This window comes from Chelmon rostratus, chromosome 20 (assembly GCF_017976325.1).
Source record: "Chelmon rostratus isolate fCheRos1 chromosome 20, fCheRos1.pri, whole genome shotgun sequence".
Classification (NCBI taxonomy): Eukaryota; Metazoa; Chordata; class Actinopteri; order Chaetodontiformes; family Chaetodontidae; genus Chelmon; species Chelmon rostratus.
The window spans coordinates 5,194,804-5,211,826 of record NC_055677.1 but is presented as its reverse complement, the minus strand read 5'-3'; positions in this window follow the sequence as shown (position 1 = coordinate 5,211,826).

Sequence of the window (17,023 nt, the reverse complement as noted above, 5' to 3'; positions counted from 1 at the left end):
TCTATATAACGCATAATCTGCGGCGAGACTCGTTAATTCTCGTCATATTCCAATATTTTGTTATGATATGCTGGTGCTATTCCCCTCTGAGCCCGTGGTGGCATGTTATCAACATCCGGCATCTCTAGACAACTACCTCTGACGTGGATGATTTCATTACCGAACGCCGGGCGCTGCGAGCAGCCAGCCACAACACGGCTAACTCTGCGGCAGTTGGCTATGAATAAGCAATAACAAAACATAGCTGTGCCAAACTACAGCTAAACTAGCCGACCGCCGGCTCAGAGGCATGCATGCATCTATTTGCAAAAAAAATATTCAGGTGTAAATAAACTTCAGTTCGTTCAAACTTCTATGACTTAATTCCAGCAGTGATTCTGTCTGCTGCGGATAAAACTTCAGAGTGATACGTGTTAAAAGAGACCAAAACCATGCATGTACTCAAGAACAGCCTTTGGTTTGGGTATGTCTTGGATAGGTGCACTAGTCCATTTCCTTTTCCTGCAGGAACGCCGAGCAGGCCGTGAAGGGTTGTTGACTCGTTAGCATTGAGCATTGGTGTTGCCCTAATTTTCATTATATTAAACACACAATACAGTTGTTGTATTACCTAAAAACAGCATCCTTCATCAGAATGTATCTGCTGTGGGACTCAACTTGGTCTGTAGTTGGAATGGCCTGCAGACAAGGTGAAAGTCAGGCACTGGGGGGACCAAGTGGGTATGGAGTAGTTGGCTTATGTTGACTTTAAGGTACTTAAAATAGAAATGTCCGCACATCTCCGACAGAGCTCAGGGCTGCTTTATCACAAACAATTGACCTGTGTGGATACGTAGCAGAACACAGAACGTTCATTAACCTCAGATCTTGACCACAGCTACAGCTGCTGCGCCATGTGCATAAACGCGCACATCACTCTCGCAGTTTAAAGCCGGATCTATTGTTTCAGCTGCTGTGTGATGCTGCAGGTGTTTCGTAGACTCAAAGGAATTGATTTGACACGCAGCCAACAAACAGGACAACAGCACCGATGTTTCTGCAAAATCCCGGAAACGTAAGATTAATGTTGATATTTTGATGGACATTTCAGTAGATTAGGTTACAGATACGATGGCATAGAAAAGTAAAAGAAAAAAAATAGATGAAAGCTGTTTTGTGGTGTTGGTGCTGCACCTCTGCTGACTAAAGCCACAAACTCAGGCTTTTGTGCTTTCTGCAGTTTTCTTTATGGACCAACGTCTGTGCAGAAAGGTGGAGAAAAGCACTGGAGATGACTGTGAAAATAACTTTATTGATCTTATGATTGCTACATCCATGGTCTGTACCATGCGTCTTATTATGTGCACCACCATATCCCCCCCCTTCCTCTGATGCTCCACATTGAGTTCCACTCTGAGGACCAGAAATATTCACGTTCACTGTTCACCAAACGAGACGCAGGAGATTTCCTGCGATACGCTGGAGTTCAGAGTCAGTTTAACTCTGAATATTAAGGAGAACAAACCATCTTTTTTTCAGCTTTTAGTTTAATCTGATGTGTCAATTACAAATATTGGGGGGATAAATTTTTATGCTTCAGATATTGAGGGGAATGCAACCCGAGGACACATTTGTCATGATTAAGACATTTTCATTGATCACATGAGGGTTCTAAGACAGTAAAGTCTATAACCAGAATGTGATTAGGCCTTGATCCTGTTAAATGACCAATGAAGCTGTTCGGTTGGGTATGAACGTCAGCACAGTATGTTATAGTGTGAGGGACGAGGACTGTTTTCCTCCGAGCGCGTTTGAAAAACTGTGTGTGGGCCAATCATTATTTCAAACCAAGCAAATCATGACGATAGATTGATGTGTGATAGTGATTTATTGGCTGATGGAGACACGGCTTGGTGTCAGGGATCAGGAAATGTAATTAACTGTCAGAAGCATGGGAATCAATGGTACTGGCTCAGCCGTCATTATTCTGTGCAAGCACTCACGTTGCTCCCGCAGCTCCTTCTTATTCTACAGCACTTGGTGCAGATGTCTTTTCCTGGCTCCATCTTTAACAGGAACACACAGATACAGACACGTTTCCGGGTTATTTCGCAGGCTTTAACTCTCCTAAGTTTCGATCCACGACCTTACGAATGTGAATGATAGGACCATTTTGGTGATGTTTTTTTTTAGTAAACAGGATTGTACAAGAGTGACAGACGATAACAGCTTCTGTATGCATGAGGGAATTTGTGTACCAAAAAGAATGCTGAAAGACACAGTTTCTCAAAGTCCGGACCTCAGTCCACATCTGCACTGAATGACACGTCAATCCACAGATATATGTGTTACGAACCCGCCAAGTTATGAATGTAATGTTTTCTATTTTGAAATGAATTTTCTATCGACCGATGAATTGTTAGTGATGTTAGATGAATGTTTTACTGTGGCTTATTCCCCTGTGGTTGACAGTTTTTGACCAGTAGAGGCGCTATGGAGCTATGTTTTTTGGTTTGTGAGGGTGCATGCCAGCCGGCATGTGGGTGTTCTGCTGACAGACGGTTGGTTATGGATATGAATCTGCAACAAACATGGATATAACAAAGCAGGATTTGAAATATACATTTTTAACTTACTTTGCAGATGCTTATGAGGGTGGAAATGTGCCTAGAGGGCACTTTATCACTTTTTTCCACTGGAAGGGGACTGCCGAAGACCCCTTAATCATCTTAGAGCTTTTGTGGCACCTTTTCAGAAGACGCCCGCCCCCCCAATTCCACCAATGCTCAACACTGTTACTCTCCACCTCGCAACAAATGCCAGGATTGGACATAAATCACAAGGTGTGAAATCCTTCACTGTGGACACAAGGATACTGTGCTGCATTATTCACACCACCGCAGGCAGCTACTTGTCAAAAAGCATCAACACGTGTGTTTGAAGCATTTAAACAAAGGACCAATGATGTCGTTTTTCTGGTGGAAGCAGATATAATTATAGGCTTTGTGTACTTGTTATGCTGGTACAGCACTGAAACACATGGACTTACAATACACACAGACACCCACATGTTGCTTTCCCGCTCTCTCATGCATGTCTTCTCCATTGATTCCTTTGAACCTTGCTACCAGATGCACTGTTGCACCTCCAGTCAGAGATGAATTATTAATTAACCAAAATGAGCCAATTAATTGAAATTTGCTGCTTAAAAAATGTAGCAGTGGCCATAAAAACTTAATCATAGGACACAATCCCCCTTTTATCTCTCAATGGACTAATATCCCTGTCATTAAAAACAGGTCATCTTAATCAATGAATTATACATACAGCTGTACAATTATGGTCATGCAATATCGTGACCTTATGTTCTGATATCTTTTTCTTTAAAGCTTTGCATTAATAATCACAGGGTTTACTTCTTTTTACAATTGTTGAAGATTTGTAAAATTTTATGTACATTATATATTATAATATATATATATATTATATTATATTATTACTGGAACTCTGTTGCTGTCTCAGGACACAGAGCATCACCTAAAGCAGGCATGCCAAACTGATTCCATAAAGGGCTGTGTGCCATGTGATCTAAAGCATCACAGCAATAAAAGTTGTTTTGGTAGTTATTTTTATTCGCAATTTTCAACAGCGGAGAAGCATTTGTGAGTGTGTGTGTGATTAAATCTGTTAGCATGAGGTTTGTTGACATTCAAGGAAAATTATCAAAGCTTCAACTTGCAAGTCAGAATCTTAGGAACCACATTTTAACGTCCAACCTCATTTAACCCCCAAATCTGACTTTTTAGCTCCTTTCACAAAGCTAAACCCAGACAACTCACAAACAAATTGAATTTCTCTCTCTCCACCTTTTGACACGGAAATGTGGGATTTACACACACACACACACACACGCACACACACACACACACACACACACACATACACACACACACACACATTGTGCAGACTTTAAAAAAACATTATGAATTGAAAAAAGGCAATATTTTATGATAAGCTCGTGCTAAACTGAAGCTAGACTCTGTCTGGCTCGGCAAAGCCTGCAGAGATGATGCACCTTCTTCCTGGTTGGTTAAACTGAAATTGCATCAATTATCGTGCACGACTTGTTACATGAGTGTAATATCATATGTGATGATGAAGGGTAAACGCTATCAGACTCAGAATTAACGAGTCGTGAAGGACACATAATTTTTGTCAGCTGTCTGAGGGTTGAATGACTGAAAAATATAACCAAAAAATTCTACTGTGCTGCTAATGCTAGCTCACGTTTGCTTGGTCAAACAGCAGTAGTGGTCACATTGGCGTCAGTAACGGACGCCAACGGACTGAACTGAACGGTCAGTTTACCCACTGACGGACTCACTGATTTATTCTGATTTACTGATTGATTAAATGGCTAATTTGCTCCCTGCCTGGCTGATTGACTGCTCATTTAAACCACTCATTGGTTGATTGATTGTTAATCATGGCTGGCCGACCGACAAACCGATTGATTGACTGATCCAATAATCCAAGTGACTGATCGAAGATTCCACACGGCTGAAGTTTAGAGACAGCAGGTACAAAAAAAAACCCAACTACAACATTTCCTTAGAACATATTAGAGGTACCCTAAACATTTTTTGACCACTAACAGCACTATGCCGTATATGCTATACCCTTTCCACCATAAATAAAACATGCAACACAGGACTAACCTCTGTTTCAAAGGCCAGAATCAGAAATGTCTATTCTTGACGGACGACTTGTCAATCTGCATAGAGCGGACGGTGTAGTGAATCCAATAAATTTACAAAATAAAACACCCTCTGTAGACTCCTGATCATACACCAACAGCAAACACAATTATAAAAAACAAAAAAGGAAACCAGTTTAGCTACGAAGCCTACGTACCCATGGTAGAAGTGTGCACAAAAATCAAGTAAAATATTGGAAAACAAAATCAGGCGGGTTAAACACTTAACTTTGGCACATAGACGTCAGAACGAAAAAACTTTGCATACCCGGCGCCCAGTGTAAACTCGGTGTGAGGGAGCAACGCCTGTAGGTGGCCTCGTGGCTATGCGGTGCGACAGGGAGGGTCGACATGCTGTAGAGCTGATAGTCAGAGCTAACAGCCATGAGCAAGAAGCTGTGTGTGTGAGGCACAAACTGAGGCTACAGTTAGCCAGTGTGCACAACAAGCTATTCCACTGGTCAACATGGTGATAATGTAGCAATGCACCAGCAAAGGCAGTGAAGAAGAAGATTGCAAGCTAGCAAACATGAATATAAACAATGTAGGTTTAAAATGCTCCCCCCAAAAAAGGACATTTGTTTGTTTTGGTGAGGAAGAGTAATCCACACAGTACCTTTAATATATTTGATGATATGCGTATGTGTAACAATCGATGCATAATTCTTTATTTTAACTACTGAAATTAAACATAATTGTGCACCTTGTTAGTTAATTTTCTGCATCATAACACAGTAAAGAAGTGCATATTGTTTTGAACAATGCTTCATGCTACATTTACTTCCTTGAGGAGGGCTAGATGTTTACTTGGACTCAATTCTTAACCCTCGTATTGTCTTCCCATCTACTATATGATATGCAAACACTTGAAAACAGGTCAAAATTGACCCGAAGACAATAGAAGGGTTAAAGTTGTCACAAAGTGCATGTAAGAAATACAGGAAATGCAACAACGGGTGGAGATGAAGGTTAAATGTGGCCGCAGCCACAGGAGGCTCGTCACTGGCACCCCGAGGTCGAGTGGGGACATGGAGTGGTGGAAAATTTTATTAAAAGTGATCTCCTGAATCACTTATCAAATATTACCGCAACATCAAAGCAGTTTTGAAAGCTGAAGGTTACGAAATGGATTCAAACCACTGCAACTTGCAAATCTCCTGTTTTCTGTTTACTGGTTGTTGCCCAGCTCACAGTAAATATGTGCATGTTTAATGTTTGATTTTGCATTTTCTACGGTTTGACACGGTTTTACATTCACACACACGGATAATGTTTTTATTTAGCTTTTAAACGTGATTTACCTGTTCGGTCAATTAATTTTCTGATTGATTATAGTGGCATTTTGCCAATAATGTTCATTAACAAAAAGAGCTGCGCCATTAAGGTGTATTGACGTCAGCTGAGAGGGCAACAACAAATATGTGATGTAAAAACTGATTGCAGATGGAGAGTGAGTGGAGGTGAATGTATGGGAAGCTTTTACAGGATTTATCGACACACAGTTGTAAAATCTTGCAATCTGAGCTATCCGTCTTTGTACGCGTGCTAATTAACCTGAAAAGTAAATATGGTCATGTGCCTTAACGAGAGGGCTGCGGCGGCCATTTAGAGCAGTTTGCAGCTCGTTTCTACGGCTACCGAGGAGGGGTTTCCTTGAAAGGGGCGCAGGAGCCGAGGAGCTGTTGTCTCCTGATAGAAAAGACGGAGAGGAATGTGGGAGCCGACCTTGTTTTCACTGAAAGACCTCTGGTTAGAGTTCAGCCTCAGTCTGAAAGAGCTGCTTTATTTTACCGAGCTGAAAATGATGCGTTTATATCAGACTGTGTGTGTGTGTGTGTGTGTGTGTGTGTGTGTGTGTGTGTGTGTGTGTGTGTGGAGGAGACACACAAAGAGGCAACATGACAGAACAAAGAGTTTGTGGATTCACTGTAGCATTGATTATTTTCAAAAAAAAGCCTTAATATGCATCTTTTTCACATTAATAACACATAAGTAGGGTGTTTTATGCGACTGTATAGGCGCATGTGGACGAATTAATCCAGATTTACCATTTTTTTACTAACAGATGTATATAATGTGTGAGGACATGGAAGGCAGTGTGTCAGGATTCACATTAAAGGCAGACAGCAGGATGAAGCAAAAATCTGAACCACATACATCCAGTTAAAACCGAGGACTCAGTGTTGTGCTGCAGATGTTGTAATTTTCATCATCTGCTCCTCCTGATTCGGGTGCTGATCATCTCAGCCCGAGGCAAGATGTCATCTTAAACTCATCAAGATGAGTAATAAGTGTTGAGGCAGGAAGGTGGGATTAACAATAACGTCCCGCCGGAGGGCGAAAAGGTTGCTTTGATCAATTAGAGGACAAGGATGGAAAACACAGCTGACACAGTCCAATCATTCCATTTTCTGTCTCTTCTTCTGAAAACCTGAAGCTGCACTCAGTAAGATTTTGACTGTCATGAAGCATCAGAAAGAACTGCATCTTTTGGTGATGTGTCAGTTGAGTCTTTGCTTTAAACATGTGTGACTGATTGTCCTGTTTTAAAAAGTCGCTGTGGGGGCGACCCAAACCTGGACCACATCTGGGCTGTTCTGGAGTTCCCTGAAGGTACCACGAACTTGCTTTGCTGCCAGTAGACAGGGTGGCTCTCCCTCTGACTTTATTTTATTATGATTATTATCATTAGTAGTAGTAATAGCAGCATTGGTGGCAGCAAAATAGGGTACATATACAGTATGTGTTAGTGTAGAGTTCTTAATTTTATTTGTTTTTAATTTAATCTTCTCCTCGTGTTGTTTTGACTGACAGACAGTGTTTAGGAGTTTAACTTTTCAAAAGAATCTGCAAACATGAACTAAATGTGACCATTTTCTTCAGGTTTAGAGCTCCAATAACTTCTAGTCTGGCAGTGAGTCGAATGGGAATAATCACTGCATGGCTCAGCCAAAATTACAGAAATATCCAAATACATGTGCACCTGACTGCAGGCGTGCACTCTCACTTCTATAATCTCAACCTAATGAAAAGGTTTTATCTGCTTCAATGCATTAACCTCAACACTACACCATCTCTCCCAGTTCTCTCCAGCAGCGGCAGGCTGGACTCGACTCAGGACCCGGACTCCTCTGGGGGCCTCTGACGTGGTTCTCACCAAAAATTCAAGTACCTTGTGGTGTGGCTGTCACTGCATGGATAAGCATGTGACTCTGTGATTCATAATGCATGTAAACACACTTGCAGCCTTAATTGGATTTCTTCCTATAAGCTGGTTTCTTGTGTGCATCAAAAGATTCTCTGACTCTGCAACAATCTACTACTATTTAAGCAATTCAGGGTCGATGTCATTCTCTGATTTGAGTGGAACACCTGATTTATTTCATCCCACTTTGCAAAATGTCAAGCCATAGAAGCATAAATTATAACGATGAAGATGTTGTGCTGTTTTTCCATTTTTATCCCTGAATCTCTTTGAAAAGAGGGTCCAGTTTTTCAGTTTTTCAGTTCTTTGTCTAAGCTTCAGGCCTCTGCGTGGACGTTTTCCATGGCAGCGGCTGACCATGAGTGCCAACGCTGCTACAAGATGAGCTGTCAACTTCCGAGGCGCGCTAATGAGAGGGTTATGTAATATCCCCGTGTTGCCTATGAACGTAGATTCAAGATGTTTCCCCCTTTCTGTCCTCTGAAGACGTGCTAACATGAGCACTGATGAGTCAGTCTGTGATTTCAACATGTTACTTAAGTACTACAAAAGTGAAGTAGGCTACTTCTGCTTGAGTATTTTCTCTTCATGCTACTTCATACTTCTGCTCCACCACAATATATACTTCTTACTCCACCAGTTATTTTACAGCTTTAGTTTTTAGTTATAGCTCTTCATATATTTTGCATACAAGAGTTTCTAAAAATATGACGCTTTGTTATGGATTAATGTACTCAACAATATAGAGAATATAAGAAGGGCTGAAATGGACAATTAATCAATGTAGATTTTTATAATCATTCAAGTCATTTTTTAACGCAAAAAAAGATTCCAGCTTTGCCAGATTTGCTGCTTATCCTTTGAACATTTTTTTATATTTTTGAGGCTTGGACTGTTCGTTAAACAGCACAAGCACAGTGAAGGTGTCACAATCACTCAACCAATCAATCAAGCGTGTATTCAGCAGATTCACCCATTCGGAGCATAATCATTTAATTAGTTGCAGTCCTTGACAAATAGTCCAAAATTAGCTCAAACAACGACAGCAGTAAAATCCTGCTCTTACATTAATGTATTAGAAACAATGATATGTTATATGATATGATATACAATAGTACAACAGTCACAGGGGACAGTTCTTTTACTTATACATATTTATATATTAAAAGTACTCTATAGTTTTACTTGTAATGAAGTATTTCTGCAGTGTGCTATTAGTGTTTTTATTTAAGTAAAGAATCTGAATACTTCTTCTAAACCAGGACAAAGAGTCATGCAGCAAATCACAAATCACAGATGAGCCTAGAAACAGCAAACAGCAGCGGCCACCCAGCTGATTAACTGCCTGTGGGCACGTTGTTATTTAAGTGATTTATATCAAACTATTTTAGAGATACTGGACCAGCTAAACTACCAGTTGTAAGCAAAGAACGCCCCCTTGAGTGTTTTTAAAGATATCATGTTTATTTCCATATCAAAAAGGCGTGATATTTCGCTCACTAATGGAAAATTCAACAATCACAATATATGCAAAACACTTCCTCAGGGTGTGGATCGCACCACCAAGCTTATCGAACCAGCCCAGCATCAAACCGAGAGTGACCAAAGACATTTTTCATCAAAGAGATCAAGGTGAAATGCTTTTGGTTTTCGCATTTGAATGGTTTTCTTGCAGCCAGGCCAATAAGTTGATGATTGAACAGGAAGGCTAGCGAGGGGAAAAGAGCAGGAGGAGACATCGGTGAACTAAATATACTTCAATCAAAAGACTTTGTGAAATTGACAGCGGAAGATGAAAGGCAGTCGTGATTATTTGTCTTTCTGTCCTTCTCGGGTTCGTTCTGTCGTCCTGCCAGGGGACTCGTTTGGCCGTGAGTGAGTGGCTGAGTTGGGAAAAGCATCAGTATCCATTTATCCACACCATTACCCACATCGAGCAGATACAACACAGAGACTTCAGCCTCCTATCTCCAGTCCACAATATGACACTCTGACCTCTGGCAAGTGCTGGCATGTGATTACAGAGGACCAGAAGGGGAGACAGACGTAACTGCAGTCCAGAGCTGTTGGGTGAAATGTAGTCTGACTTCCAGGAAAGACGTGATGAATATTTCAGTTTATCCTTGAAATGGTTTAATAAATCCAAGACAGAGGGAAGAGATGTTCCTTATAACTGTACAGAAAGCCTAGTTATGTTTGCACCATTTTTTTTTTTTTTCAATTTATGCCCTAAAGCTCTGGAACAAACTCCTGCAGATATCAGGGAAGCAACTCGCTGAATATTTTCAATAGAAAGTTAAAACTGATCTCTTCTCTTTAGCCTTTAACTAACCAGCTATTACTTCCTGATGCATGACAGAAACTTTGTGCTTTGCCTCGTGCTTATGCTCTGCTGCACTTCTTTTAAAATGACATATTTTACTTGGTTTTATGCATCATAAATGTAATCGATTTTCTCCCTCTTATCTTACAATCATTTTTTATCTGTTTTTATGTTCATTCTGTGTTTTCTGTGTGAAGCACTCACTTGGTGCATGTGATTTCTTTCTTGAAAAGCAATTTGAGCTGCAGTTTCTGTATGACAGGTGCTATACAAATAAAGTTCATTATCATTATTAACAAACCTGTACTCAAAGTAGGGCTGCAGCTAGCAAGCTGTTATTTTCATTGGCAGTTAATCTGCTCCTTATATTCTCACGAAATCAAAAGCTGACACTTGTTCCTAATTCAGAAGATATTCAATTCACAATGATATAAAGCAGAAAGTAGCAAATCCCCACAGTGTATACAGACTAACTAATCATATTAAGCCACCATTGTTGCTAAGATCTAATGGCTAACAGTTGTAGTTCAGAACAACGGACAAAATGTTGAAGATGTTCCGCCAAGACCTACTCTGCCTCTGATTGGCCAGAGTTTGTTGCTTGGTTTGGGTTGGTGGGTTGATTAGAATGTCAGAGAGCCAATCAGAGGGAAATATCAGTGGCATGATGCTGTTTCTCTTTAGCATCAAGTGCAATGCCATTAATTTGACAGCCACTTTTTACTTCTGTGAATCGAGTTTCTTTGTTTCTGTTCGAATCAACTTTCACAGCTAACTCTTGTTTGAGGTATTTTCTCGCTTTTTCTGATTTGTAATCGGACAGCATTGATACAGTGCTTTTCTAGTCTACCAGCTACTCAGAGTACTTTACAGCCACATTTAGCCATTCACACGTCAATTTGGGGATCAATAACTTGGCCAAGGACACTTTGAAATGCAGGTTGAAGCTTGAATTAGTGGATGACCCGCTCTACCCCCTGAGCCACAGTCGGCTTTTTCACCATCACCATCAATGAATACGTCGTCTGATAATGTTTTCAGTTTCACAGTTGCTTCAAAGGCGATCCACTGTGTTTAGCTCACTGCAAATCAGTGCAGCAGCACACACAAAGTACATTTAATTCAACTTCTCTGTACAAGTCAAGGGTCAAGAATGTGGGTTGTTACCATGAGCTTCATAAACAACAAAGAACCCCTGCAGCCCCGAACCTGTGGTACAGTCCGCCTGATGCTCAGAAGTTCTGCACATCAGGACCAGGACGATAAATACACTAGTTGACAGCGTTAAACAACATGCATCAAATTCAGGCCCACAGGGACTGCTGGATTTATATGTGCACATCAATGAAGGTGTTTTCAAATGCAGCAACAAATTAGCGACTGCTTCGTTTCGGCTTTACGCGTTGAGTGTTTCTCCTTGGCTAAGTATGCTCGACTTGTGTGTGCAGGATTTGAATCTCCAAACCGCTTCAACTCTGAGCAGGACCTGCAGGCATCTCGCAGCCAATTAAATTTTAGTAGAGGTTAACATCAGGGTCAGAAATTAATAAGGGCTTGGGGCATTTTTTGCCACAGGCCCTGAAATTAATAATGAGCCTGGGAAACACTTTTGAGTCCCTTTTTTTTCCAATTTCACCCTGTTCAGAGTTGGGGTTTTTTTGTTCTTTTGTGAATAGTTGTCATATATTCACGCATGAATGTGACTTCTGTTCCCCTGTAGTACATCAAAAATGGCTCATGGGAAGTTTATGACTGGGTCATTGAAGGAGTTATGACCAGAAAACGAATGAGAGAATAGAGATTTCTGATACAACACGACCCAACAGTAACCGAAAACGCACCAAACTATGTTCTGTTTATATGTTTGACGGATCCCCCGACCAAGCCGCATGCAAGCACTGCTGTTGTGGATTGAATCCAGGTCCCTGTAGTGGTGGGCGAGTGCTTATGTGCAAGGTCAGTGACGTTGCAGATTCGTATTTCGGTCCTGAGTTTGTATGCAGTCCCAGTGTTTTTTCTTTCAGAGACTTGCAAATATGGTGAAGTGAAAAACGCTCACATCGTCGAGTATTGTATGGTCACCCTGTACATGTGCCATCTCCATGTGACCTTGTGGAATAAGCAGGAATTCAAGAAGCATGTATTCAAGGTTGGAGTTCTGACGCTCAACAGCTTGATATCAAACAATGCCAACAGCCAACAGGTGCACTCTCTCTGACTGACGCTCTCTGTTGTCCGTTTAGGAATAACCTTGTACCTACAACCCATTTGTGGTCTTACCGCACTGCTGACTTTCGGCAACACTTGAAGCCTCTGCACGCCTGATGTGATGCTCAAATTTCCATAATAATAGGACATCTTGCTGTTGGATGCACAGCAGCTGCAAACCTTTACATTTCAGTTCCAAGCCACGATCCAGAGCCGTCATACAATGCATCCCCTTCATGGAAACATGAAAATTCAAATCTTCACAGGAGGAGAAGAAGGCTGTAAATATGGCATTTTCAATAGGATCTCTCTTCTTGGAGAGATTGTCGGTCCAAGATAAGACAAGATAGACCTTTTTTTATTTCAAGGAAATTTGTTGTGCAGCAGTTGCAGTACAAAATAGGAAAGAGCGCAAATATAAGAATATAAAAGGTGTAAGTAGGTATAAAAATAGGACAAAACGATACCAAAACAGAAATGAGGTCAAGGGCGGTTACTCATATCTCAAGTTGTGTCTTGGTGGTCTTCTGCTCAGGGCTGCTTTTTCAGTCGGGTACTCAGGCATTTAATATTCACCCCACACATTGCGTGGTCCTAACACAATCTCCCTCACTGTCCTCTGCTTCAGCTTCCTGTGTGACAGATAATGAAGCTTCACCTCCCAGGCTCTGGTTGAGCCCCCAATAAGCTGTCTCCATCTTCAAATCAACAGTGGGCTTTAGGTCAAATGTCCCTGTGGTCGTCTCTGACAGGCGATCGAGCATCGTGAGAGTCCTGTGTGTGACAGATGAGATCTGTACTTGGTTTTTATTACCCTCTCACATGAGAAAAACATTACACAGAGCTTGTTGTTCTTCTTCAATCAACCTGTTTTTCCTTTTAGCAGCTGGACTTTTTAACTTCGCAAGCTTGTTTGTGAGCAACAGTTTGTGCCTCATTTGTGGCCTCCTTACACTTTTCATGTTTATCAAAATATGGATGATGGAGATTCTTTCAGACTATAGAAAATGCTCCTGTTTTCTCTGCTAGATGTGGATGAACAACATCGACGTCTTGCACCACATTTCGATCTCATCTTGGAGAAAGTCTTTTCTTCAGCTCTCCAGGTTTCTTTGTAGGTGGCAGAACGCTAAATTTGCCGCTTAATATCTGACCACTGACGGTCGGTGCCTGGTATAAAAAGGTGTGTTTGGAAGCAGCTGAACGCATTTTTAGAGTTTTATTGTGCATGCACACATTTGTGTGCACCCCTGTTTATGCTCTTATATCAGTATTATTGCAATATAGTGTTTGACCACTAGTGGCAGCACCAAAAAAATCTGCAGAAACTGACATTTTGCCCTCATCTCTTCATGTAACTAATAATATCCCATTCCTTTTGTCCTTTGCTGTTATGCAACATGGGATGTTGTTAAGGCAGTACTGGTTCCATTCCGGCTGCTGTCAATAAGATTTGCCTAATAACAGGAGTGCTGCACAAAATAAAGAAGCAGTCAGGCCATGAACTGTGTAATCTAAAACAGGCGCTTGGATGTAATGCAGTTTTGTTTTGTTGTGGTTGGAGATAACAGGAGGGACTTTGGATTTTGCCTGTAAAACAACACTGAAAAGAATTTTGTGTTTTTTATTATTCTCTTGTCATTCATGCTCTCATGAATTATTAATTCGGGAGCCTAGATTACTGTTTCATGCAAAAAGTGAGGGTACAAATATGTTGTTTTTAACCTCTGAGACTCCATAGCACTCCAGTCCAGCCCTGAGTTCATATTTTCAATATTCCTCCTGTAATAAATTTCACGGATGCCCTCTGAATATCACCGTCCTGGATCAGAGTGGCAGCACACACCCAGAGGAGAGGGTAAGGAGCAGAGCTCTAAGTGAGAGCTCTCACTTAATCTGACTTCTATATGAGTTATAGGAGGATCATGATTGTATGAGGCCTGCCTTGCCTCTCTGCGCTGTCAGTGCATTGGAGCTGGGCATGAATTATAGCGACAGTAGTGCTCATCACTAAGGAATGAGATGAGAATCCTCATGTGAATACACAAAACAAAGAGGAGCATCAGATAAAGGCTTAGCGGGAGATAAATAAAGCCTGAGACCTCCCTGAGGATGTGGAGTAGGCAGGCAATGCCACTCTCCTCTTCCACCTGACGGAAAGAACAGAACCTGGCAAACAGCATTAGCCAGATGCTTGCTCTGCCAATCAATAACAAACTTATTTCTCTATACGACTCGACCGCTGCACTGGAGTTTATTGCATCCTACTATTGTCAAGAGACAACACTAAATAAGTGAAAGGTCGCGGGTTTGACCTCTGCAGCATCTGAAGGGTTTCCATTAATAGTTGTCTCTCTGCTGGTCAGTTTCACTTTGAGATAACGAGGGGTGCATTTTTAATCCTAGTAACCATGGTAACTGCATCTATAAGTAAAGCAAACAGAAGCGGTGCCACAGCGACACCAAAAGATGACAGGTTCTTAGCTGGAAGCTGGACCCAAGTGCAAACTCAGGAGGCAACATCAGGCATCATCAGAACAGGCAATATATGAATAATTCTGGAAATCTAAGGAAAATAAGTAGGGAAAAAACAAGCATGGTTTGTTGTAGCAGAATCCAAATGGTTCTTCACTGAGAAGCCGAAGTTCCAGTTTAAAACAGCATCTTCACCACAAGTCGGCATCGAGTGTGGCCAAATGCTGCACAGCCTGTATGTATACTGGAGCTAATGACTAACAGGAAGCAGCTGAGCAGGCAGGTAATTGATCAGGCGTCACTTAGCAGTGGCATCTACAGGACAGGTGAGGAATAACAGGTCTGGAGTAACATATCAATGTTTTTACACTTTTTTTTTTGCTTATATCCTGAAATACCGTGTACACAAATACATTCAGCTTTGTATATTATACAATATAAATCATACAATTTTGATTGTTTGTCACATGATCTGCAATTGCAATAATGTAGAATTCAATTGTAAATATAGTTGATCAAGATCCTGACATGCACTGTGCAGATTGTTCTTCCACTTCTTCATCCATCCCTGACTTTAACATTAGAGTGCCATGAATTGTGGGTAATTCCCATAAGCAAAGTCTGCATGATTGCAATCGAATGTAAAGTGTGCAGAGAGGGCTCATAACAGCTGAGAGAAAGCACTCGAGGAGCTGCTGATTTCACAGCGGTGCAGTCTTGAGCCTTCAGTCTCACCAAGAATGCACACTGAAGTCTGTACAAAGGTGAGCGGTGACACTGGCTGAATAATGGCAGTGCAGCAGGTCACCATGAGCTTTTTGAAGTCTTCCAGAGGCAAACATCTGCAAGATGGCCGTCGGCTAGATATGAAGAAGTGGAGCAACAGTTCAAATAAGAACACACACAAAGACAAAAACCTCTGAAAAAGAGAAAAGGAGCTGAAGGAGAAAAAATATGAGTTGGTGTTGGGCTGCCTGGCTGATGAAGTCATGTCACAGCTTTTTCCCCCACGAGGGTTGGAGTGTTACCTCAGTGCTCACAGTAAATGCAGCACACACACACCTATGCCGCTCTGCTTCATACCACAGTGTGTGTCTGTGTGTGTGTGTGTGTGTGTGTGTGTGTTTGGGTTGGTGCATTGGTGAGCACCTTTGTGTGATTTTACTTTCTTCTTCCTCTTGACCCTCCTGCCCCTCCTCTGTCCTTTACTCCTCTTACCTCTCCTGAGGGAGAACACATTTTCCTCTCGGTTTGACACAATCAATTTCAGCCAAGTTCAAGGATGAGTCATTTTCTGTCTCTCTGCCTCTCCTCTCTCTTTCTCCCTGCCTGTAAATATTTGTGTTGCTGTCCTGCTACTTCCTTCCTTCAGTCAATCCAATCAGATCAAATTAAATCAAATTTCAGCGCTCTGCTTGTGTCCAGCCATTGTTGCTATGAAGGAAAGGAGACAAATTGAAATGACAGGATAGAAGCTGTTAACATTATGTTGCTAATTAGACTGACTAAAGGGGAGCAGATGGCAGAGAGTGTCAAAGCTTTTCCCTTCTGCTTGCTTGTTTCTCCTCTGTGTCGGTGGGTGTGGCGGCTTGTATGGATCTCGCTCTCTTCTGGCTGCCGGATGCTCGACCAACACACCTGCCTGTAATCAGCTCGCTACCTCTCTGGTTGATCAACCTCCGGCTGGTGGTGAACACGCTTCGTGCCTCCGGTTGTAGCTCATTCTGAGATATACACCTTGTGTTGACTCCTAGCCCGACCAGTTACTGTTTTTCCCTCGTGCTCCAGGATTGGCTAACATCTGCCTGCCTGCCTGCTAACCCTTCCGTGCTTCCCAAGCCCACCCACGCCATCCTCCTCTCACTTCTCTGCCCACCGCCTTTGCCAGCCATGCACTTCAGCACTCCACCATCCTTCATTGATGGGCAGTAGTAGCGCTACAAGGAGCTGTTTTACTACTTTAACAGCATTTCTCAGCACAGAGAGCCTCATGTTCCAGTGCTGGAGCACCATGCTGGAGATGGACTTGCCGGTCTTTCCTCCTCCAGGTGTAGGTTAGGGCTCAAACACCAGGGAG